Source organism: Triticum dicoccoides, chromosome 6A (genome assembly GCF_002162155.2).
Source record: "Triticum dicoccoides isolate Atlit2015 ecotype Zavitan chromosome 6A, WEW_v2.0, whole genome shotgun sequence".
NCBI lineage: Eukaryota > Viridiplantae > Streptophyta > Magnoliopsida > Poales > Poaceae > Triticum > Triticum dicoccoides.
In genome coordinates this window covers 542137636-542163458 of record NC_041390.1, presented here as the reverse complement: position 1 = coordinate 542163458, position 25823 = coordinate 542137636, and the positions used below count along the sequence as shown (strand labels likewise).

At 44.8% G+C, this 25823-nt stretch overlaps 1 long non-coding RNA gene across 21 annotated transcripts; it reads left to right on the top strand.

The window, feature by feature from the left end:
* The first annotated feature begins 21741 nt into the window (after window positions 1–21741).
* On the top strand, window positions 21742–25532 carry LOC119317788. 21 transcript variants are annotated; one of them, XR_005153756.1, is made up of 9 exons: window positions 21743–22151; window positions 22340–22444; window positions 22577–22643; window positions 22741–23217; window positions 23984–24092; window positions 24179–24341; window positions 24449–24571; window positions 24676–24944; window positions 25210–25532. It is a non-coding gene; the product is annotated as an uncharacterized LOC119317788 (long non-coding RNA). The 21 variants fall into 21 exon arrangements; XR_005153775.1 differs by having other exon boundaries at window positions 21744–22151; window positions 23155–23217; window positions 23984–24014; XR_005153759.1 differs by having other exon boundaries at window positions 21744–22151; window positions 23090–23180.
* The last annotated feature ends 291 nt before the right edge of the window (window positions 25533–25823 follow it).

Below are 25823 nucleotides of genomic sequence, written 5' to 3'. Positions count from 1 at the left end.
TGCGCGTAGAAATTTTTTTGAAATTACTACGAAACCCAACAGTGGTATCAGAGCCTAGGTTATTTATGTTGATGTTATATGCACGAGTAGAACACAAGTGAGTTGTGGACGATACAAGTCATACTGCCTACCAGCATGTCATACTTTGGTTCGGCGGTATTGTTGGACGAGACGACCCGGACCAACCTTACGCGTACGCTTACGCGAGACCGGTTCCCTCGACGTGCTTTGCACATAGATGGCTTGCGGGCGACTGTCTCTCCAACTTTAGTTGAACCAAGTATGGCTACGCCCGGTCCTTGAGAAGGTTAAAACGGAGTCTATTTAACAAACTATCGTTGTGGTTTTGATGCGTAGGTGAGATTGGTTCTTACTTAAGCCCGTAGCAGCCACGTAAAACATGCAACAACAAAGTAGAGGACGTCTAACTTGTTTTTGCAGGGCATGTTGTGATGTGATATGGTCAAAACATGATGCTGAATTTTATTGTATGAGATGATCATGTTTTGTAACCGAGTTATCGGCAACTGGCAGGAGCCATATGGTTGTCGCTTTATTGTATGCAATGCAATCGCGATGTAATGCTTTACTTTATTACTACGGTAGTGATAGTCGTGGAAGCATAAGATTGGCGAGACGACAACGATGCTACGATGGAGATCAAGGTGTCGCGCCGGTGACGATGGTGATCATGACGGTGCTTCGGAGATGGAGATCACAAGCACAAGATGATGATGGCCATATCATATCACTTATATTGATTGCATGTGATGTTTATCCTTTTATGCATCTTATCTTGCTTTGATTGACGGTAGCATTATAAGATGATCTCTCACTAAATTATCAAGAAGTGTTCTCCCTGAGTATGCACCGTTGCCAAAGTTCGTCGTGCCCAGACACCACGTGATGATCGGGTGTGATAAGCTCTATGTCCATCTACAACGGGTGCAAGCCAGTTTTTGCACACGCAGAATACTCAGGTTAAACTTGACGAGCCTAGCATATGCAGATATGGCCTCGGAACACGGAGACCGAAAGATCGAGCGTGAATCATATAGTAGATATGATCAACATAATGATGTTCACCGATGAAACTACTCCATCTCACGTGATGATCGGACATGGTTTAGTTGATTTGGATCACGTGATCACTTAGAGGATTAGAGGGATGTCTATCTAAGTGGGAGTTCTTAAGTAATATGATTAAATTGAACTTAAATTTATCATGAACTTAGTCCTGGTAGTATTTTGCAAATTATGTTGTAGATCAATAGCTTGCGTTGTTGCTTTCATATGTTTATTTTGATATGTTCCTAGAGAAAATTGTGTTGAAAAATGTTAGTAGCAATGTTGCGGATTTGATCCGTGATCTGAGGTTAAATCCTCATTGCTGCACATAAGAATTATGTCCTTAATGCACCGCTAGGTGACAGACCTATTGCAGGAGCAGATGCAGAAGTTATGAACGTCTGGCTAGCTCAATATGATGACTACTTGATAGTTTAGTGCACCATGATTAACGGCTTAGAATCGGGACTTCAAAGACGTTTTGAACGTCATGGACCATATGAGATGTTCCAGGAATTGAAGTTAATATTTCAAGCAAATACCCGAGTTGAGAGATATGAAGTCTCCAACAAGTTCTATAGCTAAAAGATGGAGGAGAATCGCTCAACTAGTGAGCATGTGCTCAGATTGTCTGGGTACTTCAATCACTTGAATCAAGTGGGAGTTAATCTTCCAGATAAGATAGTGATTGACAGAATTCTCTAGTCACCATCACCAAGTTAGTAGAACTTCGTGATGAACTATAGTATGCAAGGGATGATGAAAATGATTCCCGAGCTCTTCGTGATGTTGAAATCAACGAAGGTAGAAATCAAGAAAGAGCATCAAGTGTTGATGCTTGACAAGATCACTAGTTTCAAGAAAAGGGCAAAGGGAAAGAAAGGGGAACTTCAAGTAGATTGACAAGCAAGTTGTCACTCCCACGAAGAAGCCCAAAGCTGAACCAAAGCCTGAAACTGAGTGCTTACACTGCAAAGGAAATGGTCACTGGAAGCGGAACTACCCTAAATATTTGGTGGATAAGAAGGATGGCAAAGTGAAAAAGGGTATATTTGATATACAGGTGTTTGATGTGTGCTTTACTAGTGTTTATAGCAACCCCTCGGTATTTGGTACTGGTTCAGTTGCTAAGAGTAGTAACTCGAAACGGGAGTTGCAGAATAAACAGAAACTAGTTAAGGGTGAAGTGATGATGTGTGTTGAAAGTAGTTTCAAGATTGATATGATCATCATCGCACACTCCCTATTCTTTCGGGATTAGTGTTGAACCTAAATAAATGTTATTTGGTGTTTGCGTTGAGCATGAATATGGTTTGATCATGTTTATTGCAATACGGTTATTCATTTAAGTAAGAGAATAAACTGTTGTTCTATTTACATGAATAAAACCTTATATGGTTACACACCCAATGAAAATGGTTCATTGGATCTCGATCGTAGTGATACACATATTCATAATATTGATGCCAAGAGATGCAAAGTTAATAATGATAGTGCAACTTATTTGTGGCACTGCCGTTTGGGTCATATCGGTGTAAAGCGCATGAAGAAACTCCATAAAGATGGATTTTCGGAATCACTTGGTTATGAATCATTTGATGCTTGCGAACCGTGCCTTTTGGGCAAGATGACTAAAACTCCGTTCTTCGGAACAATGGAACGAGTTACTGACTTGTTGGAAATAACACATACCGATGTATGCGATCCAATGAGTGCTGTTGCTCGTGGCAAGCATCGTTGTTTTCTGACCTTCACAAGATGATTTGAGCAGATATGGGTATATCTACTTGATGAAACATAAGTCTGGAATAGTTGAAAGGTTCAAAGAATTTCAGAGTGAAGTGGAAAAATCATCGTAACAAGAAAATAAAGTTTCTGCGATCTGATCGCGGAGACAAATATTTGAGTTACAAGTTTGGTCTTCAATTAAAACAATGTGGAATAGTTTCACAGCTCATGCCACCTGGAACACCACATCGTTATGGTGTGTCCGAACGTCGTAACCGCACTTTATTTGATATGGTGCGATCTATGATATCTCTTTACCACTATCGTTTTGGGGTTATGCATTAGAGACAGCTGCATTCACGTTTTAAAATAGGGCACCATCTAAATCCGTTGAGACGACACTGTATGAACTATGGTTTAGCAGTAAACCTAACCTGTTGTTTCTTAAAGTTTGGGGCTGCGATGCTTATGTGAAAAAGGTTTCATCCTGATAAGCTCGAACCCAAATCGGAGAAGTGCGTCTTCATACCCAAAGGAAATTGTTGGGTACACCTTCTATCACAGATCCGAAGGCAAGACATTCGTTGCTAAAATGGATCCTTTCCAGAGAAGGAGTTTCTCTCGAAAGAAGTGAGTGGGAGGAGAGTAGAACTTGATGAGGTAATTATACCTTCTCCCTTATTGGAAAGTAGTTCATCACAGAAATCAGTTCCAGTGATTCCTACACCAATAAGTGAGGAAGTTAATGATGATGATCATCAAACTTCAGATCAAGTTACTACCAAACCTCGTAGGTCTTCCAGAGTAAGATCCGCACCAGAGTGGTACGGTAATCATGTTCTGGAAGTCATGTTACTAGACCATGATGAACCTACGAACTATGAGGAAGCAATGATGAGCCCAGATTCCACGAAATGGCTTGAGGCCATGAAATCTGAGATATGATCCATGTATGAGAACAAAGTTTAGACTTTGATTGACTTGCCCGATGATCGGTGAGTCATTAATAATAAATGGATCTTCAAGAGGAAGACGGACGTTGATAGTAGTGTTACTATCTACAAAGCTAGACTTGTCGAAAAAGGTTTTTGACAAAGTTCAAGGTGTTGAATACGATGAGATTTTCTTACTCGTATCGATGCTTAAAAGTCTGTCCGAATCATGTTAGCAATTGCCGCATTTTATGATTATGAAATTTGGCAGATGGATGTCAAAACTGCATTCCTGAATGGATTTCTGGAAGAAGAGTTGTATATGATGCAACCGGAAGGTTTTGTCGATCCAAAGGGAGCTAACAAAATGTGCAAGCTCCAGCGATCCATCTATGGACTGGTGCAAGCCTCTCGGAGTTGGAATATACGCTTTGATGAGTTGATCAAAGCATATGGTTTTATACAGACTTTTTGAGAAGCCTGTATTTACAATAAAGTGAGTGGGAGCACTACAGCCTTTCTGATTAGTATATGTGAGTGACATATTGTTGATCAGAAATGATGTAGAATTTTTCTGCAAAGCATAAAGGAGTGTTTTAAAGGAGTTCTTTAAAAGGAAAAGACCTCAGTAAAAGCTACTTACATATTAAGCATCAAGATCTATTGAGATAGATCAAGACGCTTGATAAGATTTTCAATGAGTACATACCTTGGCAAGATTTTGAAATAGTTCAAAATGGAACAGTCAAAGAAAGAGTTCTTGCCTGTGTTGCAAAAGTATGAAATTGAGTAAGACTCAAATCCCGACCACAGCAGAAAATAGAAAAAATGAAAAGTCATTCCCTGTGCCTCAGTCATAGGTTCTATAAAGTATGCCATGCTGTATACCAGATCTATTGTATGCCATACCACTGAGTTTGGCAAGGGAGTACAATAGTGATCTAGGAGTAGATCACTGGAGAGCGGTCAAATTGTCCTTAGTGGAATAAGGATATGTTTCTCGATTATGGAAAAAGGTTCGTCGTAAAAGGTTACGCCGATGCAAGTTTAACACTAATCTAGATGACTCTAAGTCTTGATCTAGATACATATTGAAAGTGGGAGCAATTAGCTAGAGTAGCTCCGTGCAGAGCATTGTAGACATAGAATTCGCAAAACACTTACGGATCTGTATATGACATACCCGTTGACTAAGATTCTCTCACAAGCAAAACATGATCACACCTTAGTACTCCTTGGGTGTTAATCACATAGCGATGTGAACTAGATTACTGAATCTAGTAAACCCTTTGGGTGTTGGTCACATAGCGATGTGAACTATGGGTGTTAATCACATGGTGATGTGAACTATTGCTATTAAATCACATGGCGATGTGAACTAGATTATTGACTCTAGTGCAAGTGGGAGACTGAAGGAAATATGCCCTAGAGGCAATAATAAAGTTATTATTTATTTCCTTATATCATGATAAATGTTTATTATTCATGCTAGAATTGTATTAACCGGAAACATAATACATGTGTGAATACATAGACAAACAGAGTGTCACTAGTATGCCTCTACTTGACTAGCTCGTTAATCAAAGATGGTTATGTTTCCTGACCATGAACAATGAGTTGTTATTTGATTAACGAGGTCACATCATTAGTTGAATGATCTGATTGACATGACCCATTCCATTAGCTTAGCACCTGATCGTTTAGTATGTTGCTATTGCTTTCTTCATGACTTATACATGTTCCTACGACTATGAGATTATGCAACTCCCATTTACCGGAGGAACACTTTGGGTACTACCAAACGTCACAACGTAAATGGGTGATTATAAAGGAGTACTACAGGTGTCTCCAATGGTCGATGTTGGGTTGGCGTATTTCGAGATTAGGATTTGTCACTCCGATTGTCGGAGAGGTATCTCTGGGCCCTCTCGGTAATGCACATCACATAAGCCTTGCAAGCACTGCAACTAATATGTTAGTTGTGAGATGATGTATTACGGAACGAGTAAAGAGACTTGCCGGTAACGAGATTGAACTAGGTATTGGATACCGACGATCAAATCTCGGGCAAGTAACATACCGATGACAAAGGGAACAACGTATGTTGTTATGCGGTCTGACCGATAAAGATCTTCGTAGAATATGTAGGAGCCAATATGGGCATCCAGGTCCCGCTATTGGTTATTGACCGGAGACGTGTCTCGGTCATGTCTACATTGTTCTCGAACCCGTAGGGTCCGCACGCTTAAGGTTACGATGACAGTTATATTATGAGTTTATGCATTTTGATGTACCGAAGGTTGTTCGGAGTCCCGGATGTGATCACGGACATGACGAGGAGTCTCGAAATGGTCGAGACATAAAGATTGATATATTGGAAGTCTATGTTTGGACATCGGAAATGTTCCGGGTGAAATCGGGATTTTACCGGGTTACCGGGAGGTTACCGGAACCCCCCGAGAGCCATATGGGCCATCATGGGCCTTAGTGGAAAGGAGAAAGGGGCAGCCCAAGGGGGCTGCGCGCCTCCCCCCTTCCCCTAGTCCTATTAGGACTAGGAGAGGTGGCCGGCCACCCCTCTCCCTCTTTCCCCCTTGGGAATCCTAGTTGGAATAGAGTAGGACTCCTCCTGCGCCACCTCCTCCTGGCCGGCGCCTCCTCCCCCCTTGGCTCCTTTATATACGGAGGCAGGGGCACCTCTAAACACACAAGTTGACACAAGTTGATCCACGTGATCTATTCCTTAGCCGTGTGCGGTGCCCCCTGCCACCATATACCTCGATAATACTGTAGCGGAGTTTAGGCGAAGCCCTGCTGCTGTAGTTCATCAAGATCGTCACCACGCCGTCGTGCTGACGAAACTCTTCCCCGACACTTTGCTGGATCGGAGTCCGGGGATCGTCATCGAGCTGAACGTGTGCTCTAACTCGGAGGTGTCGTAGTTTCGGTGCTTGATCGGTTGGATCGTGAAGACGTACGACTACTTCCTCTACGTCGTGTCATCGCTTCCGCAGTCGGTCTGCGTTGGGTACGTAGACAACACTCTCCTCTCGTTGCTATGCATCACATGATCCTGTGTGCGCGTAGAAATTTTTTTGAAATTACTACGAAACCCAACACAAACGGCTATTATGGATTGATTTACTTCATCTAACGGCTACATCAATTTTGATGACGTGGCTCAAGGAGAGGATAGAGAATTCCTAGTAGTGGGGGCTAGCTATTACTAGTAGATAGTAAGTCTTTGTAGAGATCCCACTACATACGGAACAAAATGAATAAATCTACACTTAAAATGCATCTCTTTACATCCGCATGTGGTTCATGGTGAAATCTCTACAAAGACTTATATTTAGGAACGGAGGAAGTACTAGTATAGTACGTACTGTAATTTACCAGTGAGATAAATTTGTACAATGCTATGAAGCTACTTCTGTTACATGTATCTTGCGTCCAAGGTTGCCCGTTGCAACATTTCATCAAATACAAAGGAGACTAACATGCATGCTATTGCATCTCAATGATTGACAGATCATAGCAAATATGTACTCCCTCCGTTCCAAAATAAGTTTCTCAACTTTGTGCAAACTTTAGTATGCAAAGTTGTACTACTACTAAAGTTGACACTTATTTTGGAACAGAGGCAGCTAAAGAAAACAATGATCCATGCAGTCCCTAGACCTTGAACCGTGAACCCTGACCAGGCTTCAATTTGCTGGCAACGTTCGAGCTTCCTAATAAATGAAGTTTGCAACCTTTTGACCATCGGATCATTTTGTGCAGTTTCACCAAAATCGAGATGAGCATCCCTGTGGCAAAGAAATTGAACAAGCATGATTAGAATAAGATTACTGGGACTAGTTGATGAGACATAAACTCATCACAAATACAGTACGTAGAAGCCAGTAGAGGTATGTGCGGGGCAAAGAAGTATAGAGAAATATCCATAGGGAGTGATGCGGGCATCTAGAGCAGTGGTGCAAGCCGGCTGTAAAGGGAGTTGTACCTGAGGGACATAGCTCAACCTTGAGGAGGGTGGCGGGAGGTGGCAACTGCCCACGTCGCGGCAGTGAGCAAGGGACGAAGGCAACCTCACCGGCTTTGTGAGATAGAACGACCGGGACCCCTGATCGGGACGTGCCGACAGTGGGTTTTCGCCGTCGGCAACGGCCACCGCATCTACACTAAGCATCCACCCCTTCCCCAAGTGGACGTGATCCGCCGGGATGTTAGAGATGTGGCCACAGTCGTTTTGTGCGAGAGAGTGTGAAGAGAGCAACCCCAGCAAGCAACCGTGCAGGCTGGCCCGTCCTGACTATGTATATAGTGGAGCGGTTTACTTTTTTCTCCATATGAACCTATCATATTGCGTACGTGCCACTTAAGAAAAAAATATATTTATAAACGACGCGGAACCTACTACTCGTTCTCCTATAACCTTGCGCTTGGCATCTCCAAAATATTAACCTTGCGATTGGCTCTTCGCCTCTTCGGGAAGTCGAGCAATAATGGTAGTGCAGTATATATCGTTCTGGCTATATGAGACCGAATGAATTGCTGCACGTCCACCACGTGGGCGAGGGTTGAGGGGCGCGGGAGAGTGCTACATACGGAGCAAAATGGGTGAATCTACACTCTAAAATACGTCTATATACATCAGTGTTTCGAGTATGTACTAGTACTTCATATTAAAATCTACTAAAGGACATATATATTCCAAACAATATGATAGTATAATCTCTATAACCAAGGTAGTAGGGACGAGGAGTAAACGGAGGGAGTAGTAAATTTTTATCCTCGTCCCGCGAGCCACCGCGCACATGGGCGATGGAGCGAGCGTAAGGCGTAGTAAGCAAGCTTCACCTCATCCTGCGAGCCACCGCGCCCATGGGCGGGGGAGACGGCGTACTAAGCAAGCTTCTCCTCGTTCTGCGAGTTGACAGGACACATCAAAAGTACTCCAGTGTATAGAGCCTTGCCTCTAAGGTAGGCCCCACATGGTTTGCCTCTTTTTTTAACATAACACGTCAAGTCGCAATTTTTTTGTTCACCCGTGGTAGACGATCCTCCCTCCACCAAGTGGACAACGAGTACACGTGCCAAATTACCACGTGGGCTGCCTTTTTCATACAAAAATGAGCTCCACCATGTACCCGCGCGGGTGTGGTTGGGAAAGAGACGGGAGTACATGCGTCGTGCATGCACCTCTTCTCTTCGTGCACGTCCCCCACCTACGTGGGTGTGTGTGAGAGATACAAACCGCGTTCGTGAGTGTTTTTTGTTTTGGGGTGGGGGCGGGGTGGGGGTTGATTTCGTGAATTATTTGTGGGAATATGTGTCGATGACATCTCAAACAAATTTTTGCATGCAATGTTTGTGAAATGGAGGCCTATCCATATCATACATAGAGGGTCGGGCAATCCACGAGAAGAGAGGGAGGGGTCATAGCTATCAATAGAGTCGAAGAGAGGATCAAGTGGGTGGGTGCGAGATCGATGAAGAGAGCCATCGAAGTTGTGTGTGTGTACAAGTCAAAGATATAGGGCGACTGGCCTACCGGAACATTAGAGGGCACACGTCAAGTTTGTGTGTGGCAGGGAGACATGACTAGAGCGCTCGATGTATCGGTGTGTGGGGGGAGGGGGATGGTGGGAGGGGTAGGCAGAGGCCTAACTATAGAGGTAGAATGACTCGTATATGTGTTGAGAAGGAGAGACCCAGCTATGTCTTGAGGGAGATCGGTCGACATCCATACATAACTGAAGGACGGGAAATATGATGGGACAGAGAGAGAGAGAGAGAGGAGAGAGAGAGAGAGGTAGAGTGCTGGATGGGTGATGGAGTTGCTTCTCGAAGATGGTGGGAGAGGCCTACTAGACAAACTGAGGGTGGAACTGCAATGTTATCAATAAGAGTGGGGATGTGTTTCTGTGTGTGCCTGTGCGTGATAGATCTGTCGGGACGCATCCATGGATGATGAAGGGGAACCATGTGTTTGGTAAGCAAACCTAACTAGATCGGTAGATCAATTGTTGTTTGTCGGAGGAAGGGAGAGACACAACTAATGAGGTAGATCGATTGACGTGTGGGTAAAAACGAGTTATAAGGACCTAGCTAGCTATATGTATAGCGAGAGATCGGTCGGTGTATGTCCATTTGTTAGAGGCAAATAAGGCCCAGCGAGACGGATAGACAGAGAGAATGGAGCTAGGAGGTGGTGCGAGAGGCCCAACTACTAGCTAGATAGGGGGAGGAGTGTGCGGTTGTGAGAGCGATGAAAAGAGGGGCGAGAGTTTACACGTGTGTCTGACCGTATGAGAGACACGAGGCAAGGACACATAAAGGAGGAGATTGAAGGTGTGTTTGTGTGTTGTAGGCAGGCATTGCTGGAGAGGTTTATCAACCGGTGTGTGTCGGAAAGGAGTTGTGGAGACTCTAGGAGAACGACCTAAAGAAAAAAATGAATGTGCCCGGTGGATAGAATGCCGAGGGAGGGGGAGGGCGAGGAGGCCGTGTGCATGCACGAGAGAAAGTTAGTGGTAGCTGCAAAGGTTAGAGGATTGTGTGGGTGTAAGAGACTAACAAAGATCATAATTTGATATGAAAGCGGATTCATATATTTGAATAGGAGATCATAGTGTTTTAAACATTGCATGCATGAATATAGCGGTGATACACGTGCTGTGCACATGTTATACCATAATGTGATAATGCATGGCGTTTGCAACTCACGGCTAAATGCCGAACAATCTAAACCATACTATACATCAAACAATCTCACATTTTATTTGAATTTGTGATAATGTGTGGCGTTTGCATCTTACAACTAAATATCGAACAATCTAAACAATACTATATATCGAACATTCTCACATTTTATTTGAATTTGTGGTAATGTGTGTGGTGTTTGCAACTCACATCTAAATACTTGTAGGCGTAGGGGGCGGGGCACCATACATAATGTGATAAACACATTATACATATGAGACATGGTTTAGATTATGAAGATCTAGCTAGAGCTAGAAATGTAATGTGATTTGAAATCAAAATAAAGTGGATTCAAAAAATCTAGTTCGAGTTCATATAGTACACATAGTTCATATGTAACTCGAGACTAATCATGTGGTGTGCTGTGAAGATAATACACAAACGATGGTTTAACTTGACAATAATGATGATTGTAGATCTTATTAAAACAGAGAAACGAATTCAAACGCTTTGACTTCACAACAATCATTACTGTAGATCTTATTCAAATAGAGAAACGAATTCAAATTTAGTTCATATTGAAGCGGTAGTATATACGCTTGGAATGCACTAAAACGTTCATTTGAGTAGTAGGTTGCATGCATTATACACGTAGCAAAATATTTGAATTGAACATAACATGAATTCAAAGTTTTGAATGACATTTGTAGGGCGCATTGATTTGGGACAGTACACATTAGGCTTGTCCGGAAATTTCAACCCGCGCCTTGTTAGCCCGAAATATTTAAGATATATCTTTGTCTCGTTGTGCTTCGAAAAGTCCCTCCATCTCAACCCGCGCCTTGCTATTCCGAAATTACAACGCGCGCGAAAACTCCCACCTCCTGTGAAATCCCGACACGCGAAATGCCCGTGGTACCCCTGAACCGAAAGAAACGCCTCAAATCGGTGGGGGTACTTTCGTAACTTACCCCACATTTCGGACAAGCGCGTCTATAAGCCATGGTTCCCCACTGCCATCCCATCCTCCCACCCATTCATACACCAAGGCCATGAAAACCCGCGACGAAACTCCACACCCTGCTTCGTCCGCCACCCAGCCGTAGCCTCTCCCCCGACGATGTCGTCCACAACAACACCTCGACGTCCCTCATCCACCGTACCGGATGAGGATCCATCGTCGATCTCATCGTCCCGCCGGTTCAGCCACCCCGTCCTCCACCTCCAAGGAGCTGCCCCGATGTTCCCCTCCTCTTTCACGCCACCTCCATTCCCACACCGCCGTCGTCACCCGCACCACCGAAAGAGCATCATCATCACCATTTCCTCGGATGAAGCTGCGGCCTAATCGGCACCACCAAAGAGGTTGTACACTAATCGCCGCATTTTCTTCTTGATTCGATCTCACGGTGCTGCCGGCGCTCGGTCCCGAGCCGACACGGCGCGGCTCCATCCACGGTGGCGTCGCCGGCCACTTCCTCCACGGCGCCGCTCCCTCGGCAGCGACGTCCACATCAGTAGGACCTGCTACTGCTTTAGCTCTCGCTCACAGTACTGCTCTGCTCTTGCTCTCGGTCCCCTGCCTGGTCTGCTCTTGCTATTGCTCTTGCTTGCGCTGCTGCTCTCGCTCTTGCTCTTGCTTGCGATGCTGCTCCGATTTAGCTACACTTCACTCCGATGCCGCCCGGGTGAAGGAAGAACCAGCTGCAGTGGGGAGGGGGGCTCGCTGGAGAGGTACCCCACTATCTATCTCAGGGTTCAGGATGGGGGCGGTGGTCGCCGGCGGTGGCGGGGCGATGGCGGGAGGATCGCCGGAGAAAAAGCTCGGCACGGGGGGCCCTAGAGGGATGGCCGGGGCGGCGGTGGACCAGCGGTGGGGAGTGTTTTCGAGGCGGGCGGGGCGGCGCACCGCCGGCCGCGGGCGGCGGGGGGCTGCTGTTTGGCTGGCTCAGGGGGTGGAGGTTGAAGATGAACCGCAGGCCCTTGATTTCATATCCAACGGCTGCAAAATCAACTGACCAGAGATGAAAAAGTCAGTCGACCGACGTGTAGCCTCACCTTGCTAGTGCGTTCAGTTTCGACAGCAAAATTCAGTTTCGACAGCTAAGTACAGTTTCGATAGCTAAGTACAGTTTCGATAGTTAAGTTCAGTTTCGATAGTTAAGTTCAGTTTCGACAGTTAAGTTTAGAGATGAGTTGCTAATGTATTTTACATCTAGCACTTTGTGGTTATGTATTTTATGTCATGTATTGGAGATGCTATTAGAATTCCACTTAGGTTAACGTTGTTCGTTGTCTCTCTTGTCCTGCTTCAGCCTCGGCGTCGTACAACTCACCTGAGCTGCTCCAACAACGAAACCCTCCATCACAGCAGAGCAGTACCTCGGGCTCCATCTCCAGACGCCTAAGATCTTCTTCCCCTCCTTTGACAGCCAAGTCAGCCGGAGCATCCTCACCAGCCAACCCAATCATGCTGAGATCGACATGGCTTCGCCAAAGAGGTTGTACACTTGTTGCATCTCTTTTTACTCTACATGTTATATATATTGTCCACTGAGCACACGGATTTGTTCCTTCAGTGTCTCCTTGAAAGAAAAAACACAGGAATTTTAATTTTCACTTGTCCTCCTTTTCAAATTCCTATTTATGAAGCACAAGACTAAGAGATAGTAGCATAATAGCATTATAACCGTACATTTTCTTGTGGTTTGACTTAATCTCACCATGCTTCTTTGCATCCTATGATCTTCCAATTGTTGTGAATCAAACACCCAGATTGGCAGAAATCCTGTGTTTTTAAATTCTCTGTTTTGCACGTGCATTCCTATCCTATTCCTGTCTATTTCCTGTCCTTGCATTGTTGGAATCCTCCAATTCAAACGAGCCCTTACAGAATTACTTCTCTTACAGATAGTTGTCAAAGAAAACATTGCGTGGTTTGTCCCGCTCCTGCTGCGCCGTCGTCCACCCCAGCTCAGCTGCTCCAACGACAGAAGGTCCAGCACAGCAGGGATCCGACCTCCAGACTGTCTTTCGCCGCCTCAGATCTTCTTCCCCGCCGCTGGCAGCCATGAAAACTGCACTACCATCATCAACCAAGCAGATGACCTCGAGGACTACACGGGTCCGCAAGAGAGGTCGCACTCTTTCGTGTCTGCTTACGTTATGCATCACTTAATATTACATGCTACTTTATCGTCCTGTTCACCGATTAGACTCTGAGTCAGCTCCAAACTAATGGTCAAACTTGAGTTTTTAAATGGTTGTGGGGTACATATCGGGGCCGCTATCTATAGTATCTATCTACTATCTGGTTAATCTTCGGTGTCTACTATGAGTTTCATGTTGGGTGGGAAACAAACAGTAAAGAAGCCATTATCTGTATTTTTTAACTGAAGCCATTATCTACCTGCTATTATTGGTTTTGGGTCTAATTTCTGCATGCACTCCTTACATAATCTCACTATGTTTTATTCCTATGCATGACAGTTATTGTAAACAATGGAACTAAACATGTAGAGCAAAAGAGACGAGCCTTGCGTGGCAATAAAATTTCATGCAGACATCGCTCCATGGTAGGCGCAAAGGCAGCCTCCCCTCCACGCATTTCGGATTGTAATCGAGAGGAAGATATCTGTTCTGAGGGGGATTCAGAAGAAGACAACTCCTATTTACCCCCTGAGGTCTTCGCTCTAACTTGGCATGCTGATGTTGGTTATATCATGCATATGGTGTCTTGCATTGCTTACTTTATACATCAAATATGTCATCTGCTTAGTTTAGACATCCTTTGTGCGAATGCCATCTATTTAATTTAGTCATCATTTATGTGAATTATGCAACGCCATCTTGTTTAGCCAGGCATCATATATGTGAATGTTGCAATGCCATCCTGCTTAGCCAGTCATCTTATATGTAAACTATATCAGGCCATCCTTTTTTTCGTTACATATTAAATTTGTCAACAATGTTATTACATTCAACTGCTCTTCGTGTGCATCAGCCATTTGACACGGTGATGGCAAATTCTGGAGTGAAAACAAGGTCTTCAGAGCAGACTATGCTATCTGACGAAGCGCATATCTTGCTGGTTACGGATAGCTCCTCAGAGGAGGATTCAGAGATAGATGACCAGTCCTATCCCCCCCCCCCGAGGTGTATGCTCTAACTTGGCAGGGTTATGTTGCTCATATCGTGCGTATGGTGTCTCGCATTGCTATGTCATTTGATTAGTTTAGACATGCTTTGTGTGAATGCCACCTGTTCAGTGTCTAATTACCATATATGTGAATTATGCATTGCCATCTTGTTGCAAGACATTATATATGTGAATTATACAATGCTATCTTGTTGCAAAGGCATTATATATGTGAATTATGCAATGCCATGTTGTTTAGCCAATCATGTATGTGAATTTTATCATGCTATCATTTTTTTGTATTACGTGTTCCATTTGTCGACAATGTTTGTATATTCAACTACTCTTCCTGTGCATCAGCCATTTGAAGCAGTGATGGAAGTATCTGGAGTGAAAACAAGGTATTCAGAGCAGACAATGCTACCTGCTGAAGCAGACATCTTGCTGGTTACAAAGAGCTCCTCAGAGGAGGATTCAGAGACTGATGACCAGTCCTATTTTCCCCCTGAGGTCTATGCTCAAACTTGGCAGGGTTATATTACCCATGTCATGCATGTTGTCTTGCATTGCTTAGTTTTTACATCATATATGGATTGCCATCTACTTACTTGCTTACTATATAAATCATATATTTGAATTATATCATGCCATCATGTTTACATAGTACATACACATCATCTATCTGAATTATGGCATGGCAAGCCATTTAATAAAGACATCATATAGTTATATCATCTCATCATGTTTAGTGTTTACAGTCATCATATTTTGAATTATGGCATTCTATCCGTGAATGTATGTGAATTATGGCATGCCAACCTATTTAATAAACACATTATATAGTTATGTCATGTCATCCTGTTTACATAGTCTCATATTTTGAACTATGTCTTTCCATCTTTTTTAGTTAGCCATCATAATGTGAAATTGTGTCATGCTATCCTGTTTAGTTAGCCATCATATATGTGAAATTGTGTCATGCTATCCTGTTTGGTTAGACAATATAAATATGAATTATTTCATGCCCTCTTTTATTCCCCACTATCCATTGCACCTGTCTATCATACAATGTCTATACTTTCAATTACTTTTCTTGTTTATCAGCCATTTGAATTGGAGAGCATGACGACAGTATCTAAAGGAGTAACAACACGGTCTTCAGAAAAGACAGTGCTACCAGTTGATGCAGATAGAACCACGGTTGTACTTGCCCAAGGACCAGATCCACCACACATAACCCAGACTCTCGCAGATTGTACCACTACCCAGTTGGACAGAGAACCGGCTACACCCCTTCTAACCCCAACCCCGGCAGATAGTAACCCAGTTCCAGTTGACACATCACCGTCTGCACCACAAAGCACCCAAACACGAGCAGTTAGTAAGGGAACTGCAGTGCCCAAAGGACGAGGACCACCACTCTGAATCCCAACTCAACGCTTAAAGGAGAAGAAGATTTGTTCTCAGGTCAGGTTCTATAGCTATGTTCCATACTCCTTTGCTCTTGCATGACTGTATTTACTCATACCAACTATTTTCAAATTTGAAGGATGGAATTGAAACTCCAATGGCGCAACAGGTATGTTTTAAACCTGTTTCTTTAACTGGTTTGCTGTTGTAACCTACTCTATGTTGATTTCAGTTTCAATTGAATAAACAGTTATGTTCTCATGTCATGCACATTACAAGTGTTGTTATTGATCTATAGTTACCCACACTTATATTCTATCTATTCTGCTTTGTCTTGAACAAATATTATTTGAACTGTGTCTCTATCTTGATTTGGCAACTCTCTATCTTGATTTGGCAACAAAAACTAGAATGATATAGACCATAAAGTGACCATGGTACATAGATATATGTTTGTTTCATGCTGTTATCCTGTCCACTTTACTACTGAACTCATTTACCAAAATGAGTTTCATATACAACATGGTAAACATATGATGTGTCTGCTTGTTTCTCTTTTAGAATGCATACAGAATATTGGAGAACAGTACCGCGTTATCCAATGGTAAAGGAAGTAATGCAGATAAGGTTCAAGATACTGAGACATCCCTGTTGGTCTCCAAGAAAGCGGATAAAAACTATCTTGACGACAGTGAGGGAACCCAAAAGTCCTGTCTTGATGTAGTGTTCGAGTTACTGGCCACTACTGCTGGCACAAGCTCTTCGAACTCGCTGCCTGAATCAGTTTGTCTTCTTGAGTCTCAACTTTGAGTTGAAAGACATCGATCAGATGTGCTGCGATAGGAAGCTGAAGGACTGAGGAAGTCCCTGCAGAATTCAGATGCATATTTTCTGGTGCAACAGCAAGCGCTGGAGGATTTAAGCGCCAAACAAGAGAAAGTTAATAAGCTTGCTAAGCATCTTGCCAGCATTATGGGTACCCAGGATATTGTTTTTTGAGATCTTCTGAAGTGGTTTCAGTTCTGGATTTGTTTTGCTACGGCGTTTATTTGCGCTGGTCGCCAACTTTGATAGCCAGTGTATATGATATGCTGCTTTGTTCCCTATATTTGCACTGGTGGCGAACTTTGATGCCCAGTGGATGTAATATGTGTAATAGCCGTGATAGCCTAGCGTTAGCTTCTTGCTTATGTATTTCCTTGTTGTCTTGTTTATTTGTTTGCTTGTAGTCATTGCAGTTCTTTTTCCGCGATTAGCTAGTGGCTGCAATAACCTATTTTTTAAAACTAGGCCACAATAACCATGGGCTAATATTAACTGTAGTGACACCGGGCCTCCTACTGGTCGTAGAAACAGTGGGCCTTCTACGGGCCGTAGAAATAAAGGTCCTTCTGCGGGCCGTATTATCAATGGGCCTTATACGGGTCGTATAATCGATTGGCCAAACATGGGCCAAACAGACCGCATTATGGCCGTAAACGGGATAGAGTTGGAATCGTCCGTTCATGGGCCGACCATAACGGGCCATCGTTAATAGGCCGTATTTGATGACGCTATGAAATCGGCCCAACGTATGAATGGACCACAAACGGGCCGACTATAACCATGGGCTGAATTTGGCCCACAAGCAGAAAATGACAGTAACGGGCCGTAAGTAAACGAATGCTGGAAATGAGCCCAAGAATAAATGGGCTCTAATAAGGCCGAAATATAACATGGGCTGGAAATGGCCCAACGGAATAACGGGCCGTTAATGGGTATAAAGTGATACACTGTTCATTACGGGCCAGTTTCACCACGGGCCGTTAATGGGTGTAAAGTGATACACTGTTCATTACGGGCCAGTTTTACCACGGGCCGTTAATGGGTGTAAAGTGATACACTGTTCATTACGGACCAGTTTCACCACGGGTCATTAATGGGTGTAAAGTGATACACTGTTCATTACGGACCAGTTTCACCACGAGTCGTTAATAGGCCAAGAGTTACATAGGGCCTCATATGGGCCGAAAGACGTGATGGGCCATACATGGGCCAGAAGTGAAAACGGGCTAGAATCATATTGGATGGCCCAGATGATGCTACTGGGCCTAATTCGAATATGGCGTAATGGGCCTTGGGTTAGCAGGCTGTAAATGGGCTATATGCGAATAGGCCGTTAACAGGCTTTCCATGGGCCGGCCCGCCACCTTTTGACCAAGTCAAATGGGCTGGCCTTTTCACAGGAATGGGACTCTGTTGAGCCGTGCCACGTGTCGACGTATCATAGGCACCTATCTGACCTACTGATGAGCTGACACGTGTTTTGTCCGGCCAATAAGAATTTTACACATGGAAATTTCCCATTGGCCGGGGCTGTTAACGGGTTATCGGATCCAAAACCCGACCCGATAGCTTAACGCGTTCCGTTACGGTGGATGCCACGTGTTGGTCACCCTTGACGAAAGCACTTCTGTGACGCGCGATTTATCGTCATGGAAGTGGACACTTTCGTGATGATAATTTTGGCAATGTCATGGAACACTTCCACGACAGCACAGGTATGACTATCTTGATTCTGTCATAAATTTGTCATGGATGTACATGCATGACAGAAAACGCGACCTACTATGACAAACAGGTATCATCACGGAAGTGTATTTTTTTGTAGTGATGGTACCTGCTGAAACGAGAACACCGGCTCATCAAAGTACACATGCCGCGAAGTGATAACGCGGTGGGACATTGTATCATAGCACCGGTGACCTTAGGTGTTGGCAGGATAACCGAGGAAGATGCAAGGAATCGACCGGGGAGCGAGTTTGTGAGGAGTGGTGGATGCGGTGCTAGGATAACAAAGACACCCGAAAATGCGAAGACCATCATAAGATGGATCCGCACCAAAGAGGAGCTGGTGAGGGGAGTAGTTCAAGCATAGACGACATGGGCGAATGTTAATAAGAAGGCTGGCGGTCGCGAGGGCATCCGACCAAAACCGACGAGGCACGTTGGAGTGGAAGAGCAACGTGCGGACACAGTCATTAGGAGTGCGGAGGACGCGCTCGGCGCGGCCATTCTGCTGTGACGTGTAGGGGCAAGTGAGCAGGAAGATGGTGACGTGGGACACAAGGAGATTGCGGATGGCAACGTTGTCGAACTCTTTTCCGTTGTCAATTTGCAAGGCGAGAATAGGACGACCAAATTGTGTGGTGACATATGAATAAAAGGCGGTGAGTGTGGCGATGGCGTCGGACTTGCGACGGAGAGGGAATGCCCACACATAATGGGAAAATTCATCCAATATCACCAAATAGTATAAATAACCCGTGTTGCTTGCAACCGGGACGTCCAAACATCACTATGCAATAACTGAAATGGAAAAGTAGAAATGTGTGTAGACTCGCTAAAGGGAAGACGAATGTGCTTGCCAAGACGGCGGGCCTCACAGGAGTGGTCGTCAACCTTATTACATGAGAATGAAAAACTCTGAAGAATCTGACACAAAACAGTGGAGTTGGGGTGACCGAGGCGGGCGTGCCAAAGATCGACACTAGTGGCGAGGACGGCAGGACGGGTGGTGGTGGCACCGGAAGGATGCACCGGGTAAAGCTCGTCCGGGCTGTCACATCGGTGGAGTACCATCCGTGTATGGGCGTCCTTCACAGAAAAGCCAATATCGTCAAATTCAACAATGATAGGATTCTCACGAGCAAGGCGAGGTAACTAAATTAGGGGAGACAAGAACATTAGACATGTTAATGGGAGTAGAAGTAGAAGGAAACGACATATGACCGACATGTGCAATGGGTAGAGAGGAACCGTTACCAATGGTAATGCGAGTGGGAGTATGAACGGGAGTGGATGACGTGAGGTTACCGGGATGAGCAGTCATGTGAGCGGTGGCGCCCGAGTCCATGTACCAGTCACCTCCACCACCATAGTTACTTGGTGACAGAGCCAAGTGCAGAGCAGCGAGGAGGGACAGGTCCCACGGCGGCGGCACCTGGGGAGGGAAAAACCCTCCATAGGCCGGCACAGGAGCGGCGCCATAGGCGCCGTAGGCGGGCGCGGGCCCGGCGCCGTAGCCGCTGTAGGGGGCGGCTAAGAGCACGGGGAAGAGCGCCTGGTGGCTCGCCGGACGAGGCCCAAGGATGCCCGGAACGGGAGCCCGAGGGACCGGCATCGAGTACGCGTGTACAATGCCCGTCCATGGGTTGGTGCCATAAGTCCAGGGTGGAGTGGCCTGCTGCTGCTGCTACTGACAAGGGGCTCCCCATGCGCCTGTTTGCGACCGCCCCCGCAGCTATTGTCGTGGCGCCCGCCACCCGGCTGCGGCTGCTGGGGGTAGCGGGAGGGGCGCGGGCACGGGCGATAGAGGGAAAACCCCAGAGGCGCGGGAGGTGGCGGCTGATGGCGGGACGTGGATGAGGGCGGGGCGGCCGGTGGTGTGGCGCCACGTGAGGTGCTGGCGGCAAGGGCGTGGTGCTGCACGCGCTTCTTGACCCCCTTCATCCGGCGCTCCTCCAACTGCAAGTATGCCACAAACTTGGGGAAGGAGGGCTCCGGTATTAGGGAGAGGTTGGAGGCAGCGTTACCGAAGTCCTCGTTGAGGCCGGCGGTGAGCGTGATGAGGAGGAGGTCATCATCAACCTTGGTGCCGATGTCACGGAGCTCATCCATCAACGTCTTCAGGCGGCGGCAGTAGTCATCGATAGATTGATCATCCTGATGGCAGTCAAAAAATCCTGCTGCAAAAAAACGCGACGCTGAAGCTTGTTGTCGGTGAAGAGGCCGTCGAGTTTGACCCACACGGCGCGGGCATCATCACCATCGCTCACGACCGTGTGAAACAGGTCCTTCGAGATGGTGGTGAAGAACCACCGGATGAGCGTGGCGTCGATCGTGGTCCACTCGAAGTCATCCACCATAGCGCCGGAGTCGACGGTGCCGTCAACGTGATCGACGAGATTGTTCTCGCGGAAGAGCAGCGAGAAGGACGTCTTCCACGCGAAGTACGTGGCGTCGGTGGCATCGAGGACGATGGCAATGCGTTCATGGATGTTGATATCGCGGATGTCAGCGGGGTCCGGCCTAGCGAAGGGGTTGGAGTAGGTGGAGGCGGTGGAAGACATGGCGGCGGCGTGGTGGTGAGAGGAGTAGGCGGCGGCTAGGGTTTGGGGAGGGAGCGGCGCGGCGGGAGAGGCGGCGCGGCGGGGGAGGCGGCGCGGGGTGGCGGCGGCGGCGGCTGCAGATGGCGGCGGCGGCTAGGTTAGGCGGAAGCGGGAGAGGATCGACTTGCGATAGATACCATGTAGAGAATGGTTTGGTGCATCGATATCTCATTGATCTTGCACTAGACACATATATATAGGTACAAGGGGGTGCGACCGGTATCGTGTCTCCTAATATACACGTACATACAGAAGAAAACAGACACTACAGGTACGGCATACAAAACTCAGACCTACGTACATGTACACATGTTCAACAAGGTCAATGCACATCACATAAGCTTTTCTTCAAACATGGGAACTGTAATCTTAATCTATTTTGGAGTTTTCACAAAGGGATTAGGTAGCGTACTACTCCTTAGCATTACGTGAGGTCTAGACGTCTAGTTACTTGTAGCGGCTTATGCCAGATCACAAGCCGACGGGCGGATATTACCCACTCCTTCAATTCTTCCCCGTGTAGCCCCGGCAGCCGGCACCAAACGTGATCCCTGGGGTGATCCACCTGGCATTTACTATGCCATATAGGAAGAAAAAAAGGTCAAAAGCGTTGAACCGTCGATCTCCTGCTCATCTCCTATTTTCGCTCTCTCTCTCGTTTCTCCTCCCTGAGTGGCGGCTAGGGTTACCGCGGCCGCCGCCCCACCCCTGCTCATGGCCTCGGTTGATTTAGCGCCACCGCCACCCCTTTTCTCTTGTCCACGCTCTCTATCCTTGCAAGAAACCTCTCCTCTCCTCATCTCTCCTCCGCGTCTTCCTCCGGGGAGCCTTGCGGCTGCAGCAGGAGGGGAGACGAGGAGGCCGGGCCAGCCGATTTCCTCGCCGGATCTGGAGCGCAGGGGCGACGCTGGCGAGTAACCGATCATGGAGGAGCATTGGTCGCCGGTGAAGAAAATATGGGAGGGAGACGAGAGGAGCACTGATCAGGGGGAGTCATCAGGGATGGTCGATGCCAAGGTCAGCTTTACCAATCATTCTCCCCCATCTTTGCAGCAAGACTCATTGGGTTCCTTCGATCTAAGCCGGTTTATGTCGTTTTGCTTCATATAATCATGGTGGAGCTAGGCTATATTTCTTACAGTGAAGCGAGGGTGACTAAAAAAAATTGGTGTACGTCAATCATTAGCTTGAATTTTTACCTGCAGCTGATCTTATTCTGGTGAGAGTTTGATGACAGGGAGAATTATTATTATTGTTGTTGGTCAAGGTAACTGCGATGCACATGATGCAAGAATTATATTTGTGCAGAGGTAGCTACAACTATGCAAATCAGTTTGATGCCCTCTGTTACTCTCTTATTTTTTGTTGAACTAACCAATACCAGAACACAACTCTATCCTACATGAACTCATGTGTTCTTATGCAGCCATTTTCTGTTGTAGGAGGAGCAATACTCAGAGTGTGAGAGTTAAGTGAGAATCTGTTGAAACTAAGGTCACAACAGATCAGGTACTTCATTTTTGTTTCAACTTATACTGCTCTCTAATGTTATATCTGCAGACTGCAGGACCTCCAAACTAAAAATAAAATTGAATTTTCTTGGCAGATTCAGTTGTCTAGAAACTAATTTGTGGTGTAGTTTGAAAAAAGGCAAAAGACTCGGATATAGTCATAGAACTACAACATAAAGTTTGAGGAGTGTCCCCAATCCCATCATCTTTCTCTTAGTTTTTACTACATGATTCTCTGTGATGATTTTATTCTAATTTCTCAATTTATGTTTTTTCTAAACACAACGCCTGCGGGTCTGATAAAGAAGAGGAAGAATTTTGAGGAAGAACTTTGTGAAAATACAGTCACTTTCTTGCATTTTGACGTGTTTTGCCAATTTCTGTATATTGCTTATATGGTTGCACCCAAGGCTTGGTTCATGGTTGCTGATGCATTTTCTATAGAAATGCGATGTTTTTGTTCATAGTATGAACAGAAGTTGAACAGTCGAAAACCTATGTGAAAGCAGCGGCGAAAAGTATGCTTGAGGAAGAGGTATGGAACCAGCGTGCCCTTTGGTCAAAGAATTTTTGTAAGATTCCAATCCATGCCGAATTCTCGAAACCATTTAGTTCAAAGGGATGAATTCCCCAAAATTGTGTGGATTGTTTTCCTACACTATGTGCTTCTTTGGTTCAAAGGAATTTTAAAGCAATTTGTAGGATTCCAACCTATAGACGTTTTTTCTAGAGTACTTTTGATTCAGAGGAGTAACCACTCCTAAATTCCTCTTGACTGTTCGCCAACACCACGATTCAATAGAATTTCTAGCATGTTTTGGTGTCATAACTCGATAGAAAGTTTATGTGTTTTTCCTGGTTCATGTACGATTCCAAATGTCAGGATATATATTACTCTATTTTTCATGTTCCTATGTGTTCATCAGATCCTGCGAAGTGAAGAAGGTTCTGCAACTCCATTAGATTGATTGAAAATTCCCTTATATCTTGAGAAGCATGACATGCACTTGACATCTATATAAAGTTTCTTATGGCCACATGATGCCTGGATACTTACCTAAAATGCATCATTAGTCCATCAAAACCCATTTATTGATCCAGTATGATTGCTTAGACCCAGACGGGTCTACCTTACTGATAGCTTAATACTATCTAGAGCATATTCTTTTTCCCTTTGTTTAATTGAATAGCATAATACTATGGTTATTAAGAAACTTGAACATGTGACATTGTAGATCTCTATCTTCCATGTTCCCACCCTGATGTTCTTTAGATATTCTTCCATTTACAGCAATCTAATTCTTGGGTGATAATTTTGACAATCATTAAACCTTTCAGGTCTGCCTATCTGTTGATGGTGATAGAAAAGGTAATGATGCAGCAAAAATGCATTACGATTCTAAAGCTGTCAGGGCTCAGGAGATGAGTGTCTGATGGTACTATTGATGTATGTCAGGCAGTTGTATTAGTATGGATCTTCCAACAAATTCACTAAGTGCCCTTTGCATTTAATTTCTGTATACTGTTTTGCAGCAACATTCAGATTTGGCAGTTGGATAAAGAAGCTTCGTTCACAATATAAAGGCTGACAAGAAAACTACAGAACGAGTAAAGATTTGTGACTTGGAAGCGATGGGATCAAATGGTTTGTCTTAAGAGAACAATACTATCTATTTCTTATTTATTGTACGTCAAAGTAAGTTACCTATATACATATATTTCGGTTATCTATATCTCTTAAGAGAACAATAGTATCTTTGTCTTATATATTGTGCTGACAAGTGTAATTATTACCATTGGTAGTGAAGGGCTTGCAGATGCAGAATATTAGCACAAAGAAAAATCTATATGGTTTTAAGGGTTTGGATTCATCGGTATGTTGTGTGTTTCTTCACCTGCTCTGGATATGATTGCACAATATTTCAGGTACTGGTCCCCTTTATGTTCTTTCTCATTGGAATATTTAGGATTCTCACTTAATCACTTTGTACTTTGGTACTTTGGTGTGTGTTCTTTTAATTTTCCCACAGAAATCGTCCATGGATATGCATTGTTAGGTGACAAGTTTTTGCGGGTGGTACGGTTCCCATCTGTCTCTGATGAAATATTCACTTACCATACTAGTTCGATCTCAACATTCCACCCATTTTTCACATCTCTATCATCGCTTGGATTTTGTCTCTAACATTGTTGCTTTCCGGTGGCGAGGGAGCCCTTCACTGAGCCGGTGGAGGTGTCCTTGGCGTAGGCAGGGTAATGGATCACCGAGTGCGAGCTGCTGTGTTGGTTCGTCAGAGAGGTGAGTCTCATCTACTTCAAATTCTGGGGCATTCTACTGCCGATTGCAGTGGACACTAGCAATTAATATATAGTTGAGTTGTTCGATTGGTTGTTGGTTGGCCGATTGGGATGGTGTTTACTTACCTATAATCTGAGCTATAAGATAGTGGTACATATAATCTGAAGAATGTGCTACTTGATTCGAACCAATCTTGTATCTTTCGTGTACATTTATTTTTTTCTATCTCAATTTGGACTTGTTCTTTTGCTTGTTTGTTTGGCAGGGTGAACAAGTGTCCAAGTAGATGAATTTTATGGTCCTCTTGAGGTACAGACCGTACTACTGAAATAACAAGACATTTGAAGGGAGTAGTACATCAGATTCGTTTATGGTCCTCTTGCCACCTTAATAGTGTATTTCTGACTACATTATGTTATCAATAGGTTGTATAGCTTCCAAATACCGTAGAAATCAAAGAGTTTGAACTGTTTTAACTGAGATTATGTCAATATTGTTAGTCTTTACTCCTTTGTTACTGTTTATGTTGTCTGGGTTCTGTTTTGGAATTCACATTGAGATTTCATTATGAAGTGTAGCTTCCATCAATGTTCATGCATGTTCACTTTGTGAATGAAGGGGTAGATATATTCAATTTGCTTCTGCCATGAATCTGCTCCTATGTCTTTTTCTAGAAATCCTGCTCGATAGTCTGATCCAATAACAATAGATAGTACAGATAAGAAAGTAAAAGGGGCGCACCCCACCTTGCACCGCCCAGCTCCCTCTCTGGTTGCGCCACAGGGACGATAGAGCCAAGATGCATGTGTCACTTGTTTCATCAAGTGTGTAATGAACTTTACATTTTGTTCCTGATGATCTCAAGTCCCTGGTTTCTCC